The following is an 11,810-nucleotide window of genomic DNA, read 5'->3' as shown; positions in this document are numbered from 1 at the left end:
ACATGACAATAAAAACGCAACTAACAAACTACACTAAATAAACTAAGCTAGATCCTCAAGCCTCTTTTGACATTCAGGTAGCATGGCGGAATTGATTTTGGCTTCACCTCCACTCACCTGCCCAGTCACCACAGCAGTTGGTATCCCGAGAATGCAAATATCTGTCAAATATGGAATATTTTCCATAATGCAGCATACACAGCAATCAGGGGGAGAGAATTCCCCCCAGAATTACAATCCTCTGAGAGATGTTCCTCATACCCATTTTAAGGGAGTGACTGTGTAATCGGAAACATTGACCCCTAGTTCTAAATTCCTCCACAAAAGATAATATCCTTTCAGCTTTAAAGCCCCATCAGAATCTTATTTCAATAAGGTCACCTCTCAGTTTTTTGTAGTCCAATTTATTAAGCTCAACCTTTCAATTATTTATTTTAAGACAACTCCTGCACCCAGATGTCCACAAGTGAATATCTTAAAATGGCCTCCACACAAGCACTGATTATGAATAAATGCAAGCACATCCATGTGCTGGCATTGGAAAATAAAGTAAGTGAGCTACATACACAAGTGATCACATGGGATTATGATGGAAAGACAAATGGGAATTTAGACGATGAACTGAACGACTGGCAATTTAAATTACTCTCACAACTCCTGAACCTCGTGTCTGACCCCTGTGTCTGCCTCCAACTCAAAGCCAGAAGGCAGGTGCAAAAATGAAGAACTCTGTCGAATTGCCACATGTAACCTTGGGAAGGCAAATATAGGTTTTGGAAGAATCACCGGGACTGAAATGAGAGGTAGTAAATGCCAATAGCACATGCAGGCCAGGTTTGCAGATTGTTCTGGAATCTCCAGTGAATAAATGATAATTTCTAGAATATGATTTTCGGAGAAAGAAAATCAGACAGTTGTTAAATAGAATCTTGTTCTTTTCCATTTTCTATGTATGAACATTTATTAATTATTTAAGGCTCTGTGAATAACAGTCACAGTCAATTCAGTTAGATAACAGAGCTCTACCACTTCTGATTGCTTAAGTAAGACTGTATGTCTGGTGCCGGCCTAATCCTTGGAGTGCAGAGGATGGTATGGCTCTGACTGGGTGTATTTCCATCATGCTGTAAAACTTCCAGGAATACACTCAGTCAGAGGTCACAAATCAAGGCCAAATTTTGGCTCATATGTCAAAGTTGAGCAACCCTGATCCTTCTGGCCCTCATAAAAAAAAAGGATTAAAAATCCTCTAATCTGTGGTTTGGATCCTTGTTGCAAATTATTACTGCTGTTAGATTTAGATTATACAGGTCATTAAGATCATTGCTTAATATGGCATTAGGATGCATAAATTAGGTTCCCAAAGCACAACAAAACTTCCTTAGCCTGAATTCAGGTGAATAAGAATGTTGAGAATGGGGCAGAATTGCTATAACATGGTGTGATTTCCTCTTACCACCATCTTACCTCATCACCAGGAGGAGGGATGGAGGATAGGTAGAATGAGGTCTCACATGTATAATTCTGATATGCATAGGAAAATAAGTTTTTTTCCCCATAGAGAATATAGTTAGCCTATTTTGTATGGAGTCCAAGCAACTACTGTAAGAGCTTATTTAGAAGAATAAGGGTATAATTTGTGAGGGAGAGTCTGCTGCAGTTTCCACAATATATTTTGTTTTGTATAAATAGATGATTCAGAAAGAAACAAAACATTTCTTCTTTACAGTCCTAAACTTGTTAAAAGTTAAGGCACATCTGCCTCAATTTACTCATATGCTTATTTGACTTAACTTAAATTTTCCTTCTCTGCAATTCAACATTTCCAATTTCTCATTCGCACTTTATCAAAATTACTTTAAACATTGCTCCCTTATGTTCATCTTGCTTTGTCTCCCTTATAAAATGCCTTCTTATATATCCTACCCACAGCATGGTGGCACATTGGCACAGTGGTAGAGTTGCTGCCTTACCGCATCAAAGACCCGGGTTCAATTCAGACCTTGGGTACTGTATATACAGAATTTGCACATTTTCTCTATAATCATGTGGGGTTTCTCTAGGTGCTCTGGTATCCTCCCATATTCTAAATATATGCAGGTTTCTAGGCCTGTGGAGTTTAATTGACCTCTGTAAAAATTACCCCTAGTGTGCAGTGTACAGGTGATCGTTGTTCGGCGTGGACTAACTAAACATTGAGCCTTGGTCTCTGACTTTAAATCATGATTCTTCAGAGCCCCAAACTTCTTTAAATAAAGAATCAAAGAAAACCCTGCCACAACAGAAGGATGTTGGGCCCATTAAATTCATGGTGGGCAAAATCTAGTGTAACTGCACTTCAGAACTCTTGATCTGTACCTTTGTACACAATTCTCTTCAAATGCCCATCCACTACTTTCTAAAGGCAGTAAGGGCTTCTGTCTCCACATCTTCTCATCCAGTGAAATCCAAAGTCCCCCCCATTCTTGTGTGGAAATAAAAAATTCTTCTTCCTTCCAATACTTTAACCAATTTAGACCTGTTTAAATTAAGGGAATTTAAACATACTGGGTTAATACAGAAAAATGGTTTTAAGGGAAAAGATCATCAATAATTTATAGCAAAGCAGTAGCAAGGGCCCAATGGCCAATTCATGCTATTATTTTTCATGTTCTAATGTTGACATTTGGTTGAACAATATATGGAACATGGAACAGTACAACGCAGGAACAGGCCCTTCAGCCACAATCACCCATGCCTGCACGTGATCTATATCCATCCATTCACTGCATATCCATATGCCTATCTGAAAGCCTCTTAAATGCCTCCAACATATCTGTGCCCATCTAATAGCTTCCCCACAACTGACGTGTGATGTTCACCAGTTTATGATTTACTGGTTTATGCTTCCTATCTTAAACAAGGGGTAATTATTGGCTACTCACAAGTCCTCCGGAACTTCCCATGTGGTTAGAGAAGATACAAATATCTTTGTGTATAATCTTCTCTCATGCCTCTCCCAATAATCTATGATAAATCTCATCAGGCCCTAGTGATTTTTTCACCTTAATGCTCTTTAAGATCCCCAACACAATTTCCTTCTTGATTTCAAAGTTACCTTGCATATTACTATTCTCCAGACTGACCCTACACCTCCATCCCCTCCACCTTAGTGAACACAGATCCAAAGACCTCAATTAGCACCTCTCCTACATCCTCGGACTTCAAGCACAAATTCCTTCCTTTATCCTTGAGTGGTCATAACTTCTTCCTGGTTTTAATTGTACATATAAAAAGCATTGGGATTCTCTTTAATCCAACCTGCCAATGAAATTTCATGGCCCCTTTTGCTATTTCTAATTGCCTGCTTGAGTTCTTTCCTGCTTACTTTATATTCCTCAAAGGCCTGTCTGATTTCATCAGAATTCAATCAGAGGACGTAGGATGTTGTGAAAGAGGATAATTGATTATCTACTGATTCATAAGATCATAAGTGACAGGAGTAGAATTAGGCTCTTCGGCCCATCAAGTCTACTCCACCATTCAATCATGTCTGATCTATCTCTCCCTCCTAACCCCATTCTCCTGCCTTCTCCCCATAACCTCTGACACCTGTATTAATCAAGGATCTATCTATCTCTGCCTTAAATACATCCACTGACATTGCCTCCACAGTCTTCTGTGGCAAATAATTCAACAGATTCTCCACCATCTGACTAAAGAGGTTGTTGCCTTTAAGTGATACATCGAAACATAGAAACATAAAAAAACAGGTGGAGAGGTAGGACATTCGGCCCTTCTAGCCAGCACCGCCATTCAATATGATCATGGCTGATCATCTAAATAGTAGTACTCCGTTCCTGCTTTTTCTCCATATCCCTTGATTCCTTTAGCCCTTAGAGCTAAATCTAACTCTCTCTTGAAAACATCCAGTGAATTGGCCACTGTCTTCTGTGGCAGAGAATTCGACAGATTCTCAACTCTCTGGGTGAAGAAGTTTTTCCTCATCTCAGTCCTAAATGACCTACTCCTTATTCTTAAACTGTGACCACTGGTTCTGGACTCCCCCAACATCGGGACCATTTTTCCTGCATCTAGCCTGTCCAATCCTTTAAGAATTTTATATGTTTCTATAAGATCCCCCTTCGTCCTTCTAATTTCCAGTGAATACAAGCCCAGTCGGTCGACCCATTATTTCATTATATGTCAGTCCTGCCATCCCGGAAATTAACTTGGTGAACCTATGCTGCACTCCCTCAATAGCAATAATGTCCTTCCTCAAATTAGGAGTCCCAAATTGTGCACAATACTCCAGGTGCGGTCACCAGGGCCTTATACAATTGCAGTAGGACCTCCTTGCCCCTATACTCAAATCCTCTCGCAATGAAGGCCAACATGCCATTAGCTTTCTTCACTGTCTGCTGTACCTGCATGCTTACTTTCAGTGACTGATGTACAAGTACACCCAGGTCTCATTGCACATCCCTTTTTTCTATTCTAACACCATTCAGATAATAATCTGCCTTCCTGTTCTTGCCACCAAAGTGGATAACCTCACATTTATCCACATTGTACTGCATCTGCCATGCATCTGCCCACTCACCCAACCTATCCAAGTCACTATGCAGCCTCAGAGCATCCTCATCGCAGCTCACACTGTCACCCAGCTTTGTGTCATCCGCAAACTTGGAGATGTTACTTTTAATTCCCTCATCTAAATCGTTAATATACATTGTAAATAACTGGGCCAGCACCGAGCCTTGTGGCACCCATCTAGTCACTGCCTGCCATTCTGAAAAGGACCCACTAATTCCTACTCTTGGCTTCCTGTCTGCCAACCAGTTCTTTATCCATGTCAATACCCTACTCCCAATACCATGTGCTCTAATTTTGCACACTAATCTCTTGTGTGCGACCTTGTCAAAGGCTTTTTGAAAATCCAGATACACCACATCCACTGTCTCTGCCTTATCCATTCTACTTGTTACACCCTCAATAATGCCAGATTAGTCAAGTATGATTTTCCCTTCATAAATCCATGCTGACTTTGACCGATCCTGTCACTGCATTCCAAATGCGTTGCTATAACATCTTTAATAATCGACTCCAGCATCTTCCCCACTACCGATGTAAGGCTAACTAGTCTATAATTTTCAATTTTCTCTCTCCCTCCTTTCTTAAATAGTGGAGTTACATTGGTTACCCTCCAGTCCACAGGAACTTCTCCAGAGTCGAGAGAACATTGGAAAATGATCACCACTGCATCCACTATTTCTAGGGCCGATTTCTAGGGCCACCTCCTTGAGTACTCTGGGATGCAGACCATCAGGCCCTGGGGATTTATCTGCCTTCAGTCCCAACAGTTTACCTAACACCATTTCCTGACTAATGTGGATTTCCTTCAGTTCCTCCCTCCCATGAAATCCTCGGTCCCCTAGTATTTCTGGGAGATTGTTTGTGTCTTCCTTAGTGAAGACAGAACCAAAGTACTCGTTTATCTGTTCTGCCATTTCTTTGTTTCCCATTATAAATTCTCCTGTCTCGGATTGTAAGGGACCTACATTTGCCTTCACTAATCTTTTCCTTTTTACATATCTAAAGAAGATTTTAGAGTCAGTTTTTATATTCCCCACAAGCTTTCTTTCATGCTCATTTTTCCCCCTCTTAATTAACCCCTTTGTTCTCCTTTGTGAGTTCTAAATTTCTCCCAGTCCTCCGGTTTGTTGCTTCCCCTGGCCAATTTATATGCCTTTTCCTTGGATTTAACACTATCCTTGATTTCCCTCATTCGCCACGGTTGAGCCGCCTTCCTTGTTTTATTTTTTCGCCAGACAGGGATGAACAGTTTGAACATTGAAAGAGTGGTGCAAAGTATCCAGTGTCTCTTGATAATAGATGTAAACTTTGGACAGATTGGGCTTGGGAGCTTCTCTCCCTCCATACAATCACACACACATAAGTGCACATATACCCCCCACCTCAGCAATGGAAAAGGACGTAGCCACATTATCTAGATTTTCACACAAAAAACAGCTGGCACTGTAAAGTTCTGCAGGATACCTGACAACCATAAAACTGGCCTTAATTGATTATTAATATCTTGGAACAAGACAATACACATTTAAATTAATGAAAAATAAATTAAAAGTGGATTTTAGAATATATTATTTGCTAAAGCATACTTCATCCAAGTTTATGGATATTATGGAAATTTGCAGAACTAGAAATTGAATTAGTAGATGAATATGACTTAATTCACAAACAATAAACAACTATTAATGCTCTATTTGGCAACCTGATAACATATAAAACTCTGTTTAACATCTCAGCCACAAAGTATTGTTCTGACAATTCAGGTCTCCCAGGATAATATTAAATTTCCTTAAAATTAAAAACCGAATGCACTTTCATTTCACTCTGCGTGCAACCCTATCTTTGTAGTGTTAGAGTTTGGAACTTAGTGTCTAGTTATACTTCAAAAGGGTGTATCCACACAAAGAGCTAGGCTCAGACGCTATACCTGGCTGAATACTAAAGACCTGTGTGGTCCAATTGGCTGCAATATTCAGGGACATCTTCAACCTTTCGATTCTGCGATCTGAGGTTCCCACCTGCTTCAAAAGGGTACCCATCTTGCAGGGCCCAAAGATGTGAGCACGGTGACCTGCTGCCATGATCATCATCTTGTAGCACATATCCACCGTAACGTTATGGCATGAATCAACTTCTGACTCAGAAATAACCTGGATTTGCACCAATTTGCCAATCACTTCGACAGATCAACAGCATCAACATAGGTCATTTAAACATGCATGTTCAGCCTTTACACTCTTTACACTCATGACTGTATAGTTAAGCACAGCTCCAATCTAGATTTGCCAATGACACCACTGTGATTGGCTGAATCATGGGTGGCAATAGGCCAGTGTACTGGAGAGAGGTAGCACACATGGTTGAGTGGTATAACAACCACAACCTCTCGCTCAATGTTAATAAGACCAGGAAAGTAATCGTTGACTTCAGAAAGGACAAGTCGGGAGACCAGGTGCCAGTGTTCATTGGTGGGTCAGCAGTGGAGGGGTAGGAGGTACAAAAGCCTGAAGTCCCACACCTCCAGGTTTGGGAACAGCTACTTTCAGACATAAATAAAGTTCCTGAATCAACCTCCACAGTCATCATCACTACCATGAACATTGTCTTTTGCATTAATGATTTGAATTTTGTATTGTGTTTTTTCTCAAATTGTCTTGCAGAATTTGTATGTGTAACTTAAGTTTTTGTGTGTTTTTCTGGGTGTATGTGCATGTGATGCCACTGGAAGCAAGATTTTGCACAGTTCTATACCTCACTGTGCTTGGGCATTTGAAGCTAAACTTGATTTGACTTGACTTGAAATTTTTGAAAATCCCAATAAATTAATTAAATCAGGATCCCATAGTGCCAGGAAGTGCAGAGGCTGGTTTATAAAAAAGAGACAAAGTGCTGGAGTAACTCAGCTGCAGTAACTCAGGTTTAAGGTGAAGGGGAAAAGATTTAATAGGAATCTGAAGAGTAACTTTTTCACACAAAGGGTGGTGGGTGCATGGAACAAGCTGCCAGAGGAAGTAGTTCAGGCAGGAACTATCCCAACATTTAAGAAACAGTTAGATAGGTACATGAATAGAACAGGTTTGGAGGGATATGGACCAAATGCTGGCAGGTGGGACTAGTGCAGCTAGGACATGTGGATGAGTTGGGCCGAAGGGCCTGTTTCCACACTGTATCACTCTATGACTCTGTGACTCTATGGCAGCAATATAGGAAGGCTGAAGCTTGTTGACTATTCCCTATCCCATCCTGAAAATTACAAAAAACAACAGATGCTGGAAGTCTGCAATAAAAACAGTAAGTGCTGGTGCAGGTCAGACTGTCTCAGTGGAAAGAGAACCAAAGTTAACATTTCAGGCCAAAGATTCTTTGTCAGACAGGAGGAAACGAAGGAAGGGTCTGATAAAGATTGTTTGACCTGAAAAGTTAACTGTTTCTCTTTATATAAATGCTGCCGACCTGCTGACTGACTGCAGTATTTTCTGCATTTATTTTGTTACTTCATTGACCTATGTCGTTTAAGCTCATTCATTCAAATAAAGTAACTAACGTTGAACAGGAGAATAAATGCTTACTTTCTTATTATAGCTTGATCTTAATATTTTAATCTATTTATTGTAATGTGCTTTCAATTAAACGCTAAATTTTTAAAATAAATAATTTATCTCTAATTCATTTAAAATGTTTCATTTGAAGGGCTAGTGTCAAAGACATTATGAGGAAGGGCAGATCCTCAGGATACAGATTGTGAGACCTAATTACTACTCGTGGACTCGGTTATAGTGAGTTAGTTCAGTCAAGTCAAGTCAAGTCAATTTTATTTGTATAGCACATTTAAAAACAACCCACGTTGACCAAAGTGCTGTACATCTGATTAGGTACTAAGGAAAAAATGAAACATACAGTAGCACACAAACATAACAGCACATACAAAACAGTTCACAGCGCCTCCTCAATGGGCCTCAAACGCTAGGGAGTAGAAATAGGTTTTGAGCCTGGACTTAAAAGAGTCGATGGAGGGGGCAGTTCTGATGGGGAGAGGGATGCTGTTCCACAGTCTAGGAGCTGCAACCGCAAAAGCGCGGTCACCCCTGAGCTTAAACCTAGACCGCGGGATAGTAAGTAGCCCCAAGTCGGCCGACCTGAGGGACCTGGAGTTAGAGAGGTGGGTTAGAAGATTTTTGATGTAGGGGGGGGAATGTCCATTTAGGGCTTTATATGTGAATAGGAGGAGCTTGAAGTTGATTCTGTACCATACAGGGAGCCAGTGGAGAGAGGCCAGAATCGACGTGATGTGGTCCCTTTTACGGGTACCCGTCAGGAGTCTCGCAGCGGCGTTTTGGACCAGTTGCAGGCGGGACAGGGAAGATTGGCTGATCCCAGTGTATAGGGAGTTGCAGTAGTCTAGGCGGGAGGAAATGAAAGCGTGAATGATTTTTTCAGTGTCGTCGAATTGGAGGAAAGGTTTGATTTTAGCTATGGTACGAAGTTGGAAGAAGCTGGCTTTTACCACAGCGTTGACTTGCTTGTCAAATTTTAATGCAGAGTCAAATATCACGCCGAGGTTTTTGACATGCGGTTTGACTAGGCAGGATAGGCTTCCAAGACTGCCTGTTATCGATTTGATGGAGTCGGGGGGGGGCCGAATAGGATGACCGCAGACTTGCTCTCATTTAATTGGACCGGTTGTTGGGTTTCAGGGGGAGGTAAAGCTGAGTGTCATTGGCATAGCAGTGGAAAGAAATGCCGTGCCTTTGAATGATTTGGCCAAGGGGGAGCATGTATAGAGAGAAGAGAATGGGGCCTAGGATGGAGCTTTGTGGAACTCCACAGGAGAGGCTAGCTGGAGAAGAGGAATAACTGCCTATGTTGATGGCGAAACTCCTATCTTTGAGGTAGGAAACGAACCAGCTCAGGGCAGTGCCATCAATGCCAACCGCGTACCGGAGACGGTCAATAAGGATGGTGTGGTCCACTGTATCGAACGCTGCGCTGAGGTCGAGAAGGAGCAGGATTGCACAGTCGCCGGTGTCGATGGCGAGAAGCAGGTTGTTGTGTACCTTCAACAAGGCAGACTCTGTGCTGTGGTGGGCTCTGAAACCTGACTGGAAACTTTCCAGGATGGTGTTTTGGTATAGGTAGGGCACTAATTGGTTTAGAATTGCCTTTTCAAGGACTTTTGACAGGAATGGCAGTTTGGAAATGGGTCTGTAGTTGCTAGGCAAGGTGGGGTCTAGGTTAGGTTTTTTCAGTATGGGCTGGACCACCGCGTGCTTGAAACAGGTTGGAACAATGCCAGTGGCCAGAGAAGTGTTGATAATAGAGAGGATGCTGGGACCAGCTATTGCAATGACATCCTTCAGAAGGGCAGTGGGGGCAGGATCAAGGGGGCAGGTTGCAGGTTTCATAGCGGAGACAAGCTTTGCAAGGGAGGATAGAGTGACGGGTTGGAAACAGTCCAATTTAGATGAACAGACTAGTGAGACAGCTAGGTCATCATCACAATATCCAGATCAGGTTCATAAGGGTGGACTCCACAGGTGAGTTTGCACAGTAGGCTAGATCAAATACATTAAAGAAAATACTGGAACTACTCAGCTGCTTGGAAAAACAACAAAAGTTAATTGATTCTCTTTCTCTCCAGAGATGCTTCACATCTGCTGATGCTTAAAGCATTTTTAGTTTTTATTTCAAATCTCCAGCATTCATATTATTCTTATTTTGCTAAATATGTTTGTTGATCATTTCAATACCGCCTTCTCATAATTCTCAACAACGAAAAGAATAACCCATCAAATGCGAAATGAATTGGTTTTGTATTGAACTGGTTGATCTCCACTATGGAATATAATAGGAAAATTACAACTCACATGATGACTGCGAGATGTTGAAGAATAGCCAACTCACACCCCTGCCACTAAGAATTATTCAGTGACTCCTGATAGTAAATATGTACATACAAGCGTATAACTAAGGACATTGATCTTGGGAGGAGGATCATGTTTGCTGGTTGAACAATTGTAAATGGGTCAAGGAACAAACTTGGAGCAATTCAAGGAGCTGTGTGGTTAATGAGATGGTTGATGATACTTTGCCAACACAAATTTGCCTCTCCTGGTTGACTGTGCCTCAACCCCTCTGTCAGTGGATCGCCAACTTCCTGACAGATAGGAAGCAGCATGCGAGGCTGGGAAAATACATCTCAGACCCGCTGACCCTCAGCATAGGAGCATCGCAAAGCTGCGTACTTTCCCCTCTCCATTACTCTCTCTACACCTACGACTGCACCTCCACAGACACCTCTGTCAAGCTTCCCAAGTTTGCGGACGACACAACCCTGATTGGACTGATCCGGGATGGGGAGGAATCTGCTTACAGACAGGAACTGATATAGCTGGTGCCATCGCAATAACCTGGAGCTCAATGCTCTGAAGACAGTGGAACTGATTGTAGACTTTAGGAGAGCTCCCCCTTCCTTTCCCCCACTCACCATCAACAACACCACAGTCACATCTGTGTAGTCATTTAAGTTCCTTGGAACCATCATCTCCAGGGACCTAAAATGGGAGGCCACCATCGACTCCACAGTCAAAAAGGCCCAACATTGGATGTACTTCCTGCAGCAGCTGAAAAAACACAATCTGCCACAGGCAATGATGGTCCAGTTTTATACTGCCATCATAGAGTCTGTCCTCACCATCTCCATCATGTTCTGGTTTGGCTCAGCCACCAAGCATGACATCCGGAGGCTGAAGCGCATCGTTCGATCAGCCAAGAAGGTTGTTGGCTGCAACCTTCCCCCCATTGATGAACTGTACACTGCAAGGGCCAGGAAGTGAGCAGGTAAGATCATCTCTGACCCCTCTCACCCTTGCCACAAACTCTTTGAAGCACTTCCCTCTGGAAGGCGACTCCGGATTGTCAAAGCCGCCACAGCCAGACACGAGCAGTAGTTCTACTCAACAGCCAAAAGTCTGCAGCCTCCTTTTACTCTGGTATTTTATTTTATTCTTCACATGCTTAAAATGTAATGCTTTATATTAATTGTCTACTGTATATTGTGTTGTTATCCTTGCGAGCAAAGCACCAAGACAAAATACAAAATACTTGGCTAATAAAATTTATTCAATTCAATTCAAATCAATTCTGCCTGACCTGCTGACTTCCTTCTGTACTTTGTTTTTTTTGCCCCAGATTCAAACATCTGTAATCTTTTGAGTCTCCATTGTAAATGGATGCAGTTG

The sequence above is a fragment of the Rhinoraja longicauda genome, chromosome 4, assembly GCF_053455715.1.
Source record: "Rhinoraja longicauda isolate Sanriku21f chromosome 4, sRhiLon1.1, whole genome shotgun sequence".
NCBI lineage: Eukaryota > Metazoa > Chordata > Chondrichthyes > Rajiformes > Arhynchobatidae > Rhinoraja > Rhinoraja longicauda.
Note: the sequence above shows the minus strand (reverse complement) of the source record.